The 6,429-nt window shown below is 42.9% G+C and overlaps 1 long non-coding RNA gene across 9 annotated transcripts; it reads right to left on the bottom strand.

Moving 5' to 3' along the window:
• Positions 1 to 237: 237 nt before the first annotated feature.
• LOC135345993 (uncharacterized) lies at positions 238 to 5,438 on the bottom strand. 9 transcript variants are annotated; one of them, XR_010397963.1, is made up of 10 exons: positions 2,888 to 5,438; positions 2,712 to 2,823; positions 2,326 to 2,666; positions 2,200 to 2,269; positions 2,050 to 2,159; positions 1,688 to 1,993; positions 1,472 to 1,582; positions 945 to 1,307; positions 539 to 845; positions 238 to 492 (listed from the first exon to the last, which is right to left on the bottom strand). It is a non-coding gene; the product is annotated as an uncharacterized LOC135345993 (long non-coding RNA). The 9 variants fall into 9 exon arrangements; XR_010397960.1 differs by having other exon boundaries at positions 945 to 1,993; positions 2,326 to 2,404; positions 2,461 to 2,666; XR_010397967.1 differs by having other exon boundaries at positions 945 to 1,582; positions 1,937 to 1,993.
• Between the last annotated feature and the right edge of the window lie 991 nt (positions 5,439 to 6,429).

Here is a 6,429-nt window from a genome sequence, read left to right on the forward strand (position 1 = left end):
CATTATGGCAAATCGATCTGTTCGACATCTGTTAAACGAGCGTGTTGGCTTTAATTACCGCATTAGTCGCTTCCGGAATTCTGAGTATATGCGACCTTTGACCCCGAAATCTTTGACCCCGAATCTTTGACCCCGAAATTTCCATTCAAGCCTTAGTAACGAGCTCTTTTTTCTTTTTTTCTCTTGCACAAAAACGGCACACTCAAAAATAATGCGCAAACACAAGGGAGAGGGGAATACATTCCAGGAGTAACCAAGAAACTTATGGCTGACAAAAAAATAAGGCTCAAGGTAAGTAGCTAGGTACAGCAAAAAGGCCATGTACAATAAATAAAATGTGTGTTCAGCTTCAGGTCAGCTACAGTGAGCAACTTCCAGTGAAGTTTCTGGAGGAGTTTAGGAAGCTTGCTTCTTTTCATGGGTGTGTAGTAGACAGTATTGCAACTACGTCGTTGGATAGTCTTGAAGAAGGTGAATCTGAAGAAGGTGAATCTGAAAATAATTTTGTCATTATTATATCAAACAAAATCTGTACTACCATCAGGGTTGTCAAGTGGGTGCACGGCATCTCTCCCAGGTAACGCTAGATGAGAAAATGGGTATAATTATCACCTGATTACAAAAGTAAACGTAACTTATCTTGGGTAGTGAATGTATAATAATGTACGACTTATCTTTATTATAGGTGGTAGTAGCCAGCACTGGGGGGAGACAACGCTTGTCCTATTTGCCACCTCTCACCCTGTGCTGTAGCCACTGGTTGATAGGAGCATCTGCACCAGATTTGGGGAACATGACAAAGAGGTACAGGCTGTACAAGAAGTTCTGGACCCTATTGGGAAAGTCTGGGGTGTGGAAACATCCAGAGTATAAAAGAATAGAACATGACAAGAGGCCTGCCTGATTGTGTGCTAAAAGTAAGTTTTAAATCATATGAAACTTACAGTGCAGGTACAATCCATTTTTGTTATCCAGGAGGTGCGTGGACGATTCCCTAACCCACCGGGTTTTCTGTACAAAGACTTTCAGTCAACATCTCGCTTTTGAGATCAATATATGTGAGATCAATATATGGCATGTTGCAAGGGCCAATAAACTGCTCATAGCCATGTAATAACTATTACATACAAGTTCATCGTCCATCGTTCGCCAGATCATCAATGGCTCTTCTGACGGTTGCTCAGCATCCCATATATTGTCCACAAATTTAAATCAAATTAGCACTTTCATGGCAGTCCTACGTTCAGGCCTCCTCACTTGTACTTTTTGTACTTTCTCTACATACTTTCTCTACATACATTCTCGTTCTGTAATGTAAATACTTCCATTGTAATACAGTAGGTTAGTACAACATATACCCAGTGCATAATAGTACTTGATCCAAAATGAATACGCTTTGGTATGTATGTGAGTAGCTGGTGATTGCAACACATGAAATAAATCATCTATAATACTAATTGAAAATCCTCACTCAACAGTATGACTAGTGTCGCCTTATAAGCTTCGATGGCAGCAGGATCCTCAAGTTTGATCTGAATGGTGGCAGAATGAGGTTTTGTCGAGGTTTTGTCACAGCCTTGTTCTGCAAACACAATAATTGTGTTTATAATAATGCAAACACAATAATAATAATAGGTTATAATACATGTAAACATAAGATACTCAGATACTCAGATATTTAAAATACTTTTCCGCAGCTTTTCTGCTGACTGAGCACAGTTCTTCATACAGTAGTACAAGTGGATTTTTGTACTTTTACCTAATGGGGATTATATTTATGTGACTCAGCAATTTCAACAAACAAAGCTTAGTTTGTCAGATAACTCTGGAAACCAGGTCTTTCCTTGAGCCTTCTTGGTCCCAACTGCTATTTTCGCCATTTTCTTTGCTACATTCTTGGTCCCTGCACCAACTCTGTTACAGAATATACGCTTACCGTGCCAGGTGTTGTACGAATTTCCAAGGTTCAGCTCATCAGTGACGTATTTCTTCACTACAGGTTGATTGTCATGAGCTACTTCAACTATTAAGGCATGGGCATGTTGCTACCTTTTTCCAGAACCTGCGGAAGAACTATCTTGGTACATGCAACTTCTCGAGTCTGTGCACAATGATGTTCGGTTCTGGACACATTTGAGCAGCCAACAATTCTTTTCGTACTATTGTGGGTTAGAGATAACAAGAACGAACGAGACATACCTTCCTGACAGACAAGGAACGGTGGTATTATACGCGTTGGCTGTAGAGTCGTGGCGAGCGTTATTACCCACTGTTGATAAAGTACACTTGTTTCAAATACGATAAAAAGACTCATAAAATATTTACCTCGCCATTGGTTGAGTAATTAGGTGTTGCTTTCACTTCCTCAACTGCCTTCAGCATGGATGACATGCGTCCACAGTACCTGTAACCATACAACCATTAGAGAAACTCCAAATAAACAAACCTGAAGAAATGTACCATGCACCGACTTTTCACTCGGTAGAACTGTAGAACTCTAGCACACGTGAAAGCATGAACGATCTTGGACCAAAAAGTCAAGTAAATAAAAATAATGACAATGTATCGTATCGTCCACCTAGCTCGTATCGTCCACCTAGTGTTCGTGAGCTAGCCCACCACTGGCGCCTTCCGCATTGAAATTCAATGCGGAGGACGTGCCCCTTCTACAAAAAAAAAGTTTACAGACACTCATATAAATTAGGCGCTACCTAAAGAGAGTATGACTGGCACTGATATGGTTGGCACACAGACGGGAAAATGTTTTTTGCTCACAAATGAACAACTGGTCGTCACTGGCGTTGGCATTGCCAGTGAAAATTCCTGAACGATACATACAATTATTACATACAATTATTACGTCACATAAATATCAGAAATGACAAACCTGAATTCTCCAACATGGGCACGACATGAGCGATCAGAGCCAGGGCAAACTCCTTCAGCTGCCAGTTCCTCCATATTGTCCAACAATCTAGAGAGAAGCTCTCCGTTGTCCAAGGGCAATGAGCCTCTGGCAGCAAGAACACGCTTAGCGCTGTCCATCCTATCCTTAAGTCTTCTTGGCCTCATCCGTGTTGAACATCAGCTCCATGTGGTGCCTAAAACCGTGCCTATAGCACGCTTCTTAGAAGAAGCTGAAAATAAGTTTGTAGCCATTTTTTTGTTCTGGTTTGAACAAACTACCTCGTGCGAGAGCTCACGCTATACTCAGGAAGAAGGCGTATCAAAGGAAGTGTAAAGAATGGCGTCAAAAAGACTCAAACAAATTCATCGTTTGTTCATTTTCCCCATTTTCCCGTTGCATCCGGTCGGAGCTGCACACGGCATGCCCTTTTAGCTCGTTTAAGGTAAGAACACTTTCGAACACTTTCGAACCCTAACCCTTGTAGCTAAATATAATATTGCAGGTAACAGTTACCACCCCAAGTCACTCTGGTGGAATAATTAAGCAGCTAGATACCAAGTTGGAAAAAGTTGGAAGGGCATTAGCAGGAGGTCGCAGGAGGTCACATTCCTACAATTGCAATTGCAAAGGCCGTGCGCCAATCCTGACCAACTGAAAAGTAAATTCTTATCGGAAGTAGGTACTGAGTGTTCTACCATGTGCAGGATCCAAATATTAACGCACCATCAATGATACCAGTCGATGCATTTTCTTGGAGAAAGTGCATCATCCGAGAGCTCGAGTTACATGCCTTCTTCAGATGCTCTTGGTAATTTTCGACTCACACCGACCACAGCCCCTTTTACTTTCCAGGAATATGTATGTATGGCAGTAGCATGTATCCTAAAGGAGGTGGAATTCAGAGCATAATATCATTGATCCTACCGAGAAAAAGGTACGTATACTTTGATGTCACAAATATGGAACTGACATCTTTTTCTTTACGTTTCAGGTATACACGTTTCAGGTATACACACACGTCTGAACCAAGTAGGTGTTGCCGTCAGCTATGATACAACCATCGGCAAAATCGCCAAGCTTCATCAAAAGACTGGCTAAAGACTGGCTAAGTACGGGCACTGACATCAAGTTAGTTGGCGACAATGTCGATAAGAACGTTAGGGTACGTAACATTAGATCAGACCATAGGGGTGACATGTACAGTACGCTTGTGCCGAGTTCAATCAGCTGGTCTTTCAACAGCGAGTACAGTGAGTAATCTCACAGAAGGGGGAACCTGGTAATTCTTGTCAGTCGTATTCTGTGCAAGTACGCTATACGGTCAGAAAATGTAGGTGTACTTCTCCATCTTTCAACTCCAATGACAGCTTCAGGAGAAGTAAATACTATTTTATATTTATCAATGTCCTTCTTATCGACAACACTGCGGTCACTCATTATGGCTCCTCTCTTTGCCAGACTCTTCGCTTGGTCCAACATTAGCGAAATCAGGAGAGAAACTACCAACACCACACTATTAGAAACATTCTTTAGCCGGTGAAACACAAAGGGCAAGCTCTCATAAATCATCGATTTTCCAAATCCAGTAGGCAGCCACACAAACACATCATTACCTTCCACTTAATACTGTCTAACTGAACTTGAATGTAGCTGTATCTAAGGCGTCTAAGGCGTAAGTAACTAAATCTTTTTTATATGGACCTATAGTACATTTACAAACAGTATCCAAATTCCCAAGTTTTCTGGGAATTTTGACGCATGCGCATGCAATCCCTTCCAGGCCCAATTTTGGGCCTGGTTCGAGGCTAGTATATACACAACATGAATAAAATTAAATATAGTAATAGTAATATAAAGAAACAATAGCAATCAATACTTACTGATGTGCGTTTGCGTTTTTTTATATAGGTACATGACAGTTTTGAAAAGTGGTTTATTCGTGTCCCAAATCCCAAACCCCAAACTGATACGCAGCCAACTGTACGCAGCCAACTGGAGTCACCAATATACAGAAATTGGCTCATCCCTGGCTAGTTTCGGTTCCACAGTGCACAGTGCACTCTCAGACTGAAAAAATTCACATTCCTGACTAAATGATCAAAGTAGAAGTGATATTGTCCGTACCCTTGGTGACAAAGCCACCCAGATCGAAATATGAAGAGGATATGTGAGTGCTGCTAATAATACTGCTGCTAATACTGCTGCTAATAATACTTTGACTTTATTTACTTGTACAGGTGATTGAGTGTATTGAATTAGGCAGTAGTGTTCTGGGACTGTACTTGCGCAGGTATTCATGTAACCCTATGTAACCCTATGTAATAAGCTGATAGGTATCCTGTTCAAATTGAGGCTGAATGTGATGATTCCACAAGTGTGATGATTCCACGAGCATTGATCACCAGCCCTCTCCACTGAAATGGAAAATAGCAAACCTAGAGACCATATCTTGTTGCCTTTAATGAAAAGGACGTTTTCAAATAGACGAATGTACGACGCGACATCCGTGAAGGAGACACTAGAGCGACAGTCACATGTCTTTGTGTTACATTACTAACCCTCATAGCCCCCCCTCCACACACACACACACACACACACATATCGTTTGGAAATGCTTAATTGCAGATCTTTCCTCAGAGTACAGTTGGGGACTGCCTTTTCTTCTACTTCTCAAAATTTCTCAAAATTGTCGAAGAATGTCATCGCCTGTCAGTCGTGACTAATGTTGTGTTATCTTGAGAGCCTGTGCTTCCAGCCAGGACCCATCCGGGCTGTGGGCGAATCATGAGGTCCGGACCGTCGACCAAAGCGTATCTATTCCTTCCAACCAAGAGTAAGGCCGTGGTAGGTCGCCAGTAATCTGAGGTACTATGAAGGCATTGACCTTGTGCTTCTTTCCTGATGATTGCATAGAAGCCCTATCTGGACAGGGTAGGGCGCCAAAGTGAGATGTCGGATTGTCTGTCTGCCATTGTCTGTCACCACGGTCAGCGGCAGATCTCGAGGAGGCTGTACAGAAAGCACTTTGAGTGGGCATCGATCAGTACAAGATACATCTTTCCGTTCACGGGACCGGCGTAATCCAGGTGGAGTCGAGACCAGGGACGGGAGGGCCAACTCCACGGCTGTAGTGGTGCTTGTGGTGGATATACCTGGCTCCGAGACATTCCTGGGTGGGCCTCGTGTAGCTCTGCTAGGATGGCCTCTCGAAAATCACTAGGAATAACGACTTGGGCCCCCCACAAGACGCATCCTTCAAAGAGTGAGAGTCCATGTGAACAGTGGGAACAGTGGGAACAGGCCTTTCCCAAGTTGTCGGGCCAACCCTGTTCTTAGATACTGCAATGTTTGGGCCAGTATGGGGTCTTTCCTGGTCCGTGCTCGGATCTGTCCTGCTGAGACTGGGGAGTTAGCCAGGTGTTCCGTCAAGAGTACTAATTCGGGAGGGGGTAGTCGACTAAGGGGGCGGTAGTACGACGGGTGTATTCGAACATTGAAAAATAAACAGACCACCTTCGGAT

The sequence above is a fragment of the Halichondria panicea genome, chromosome 13, assembly GCF_963675165.1.
Source record: "Halichondria panicea chromosome 13, odHalPani1.1, whole genome shotgun sequence".
Classification (NCBI taxonomy): domain Eukaryota; kingdom Metazoa; phylum Porifera; class Demospongiae; order Suberitida; family Halichondriidae; genus Halichondria; species Halichondria panicea.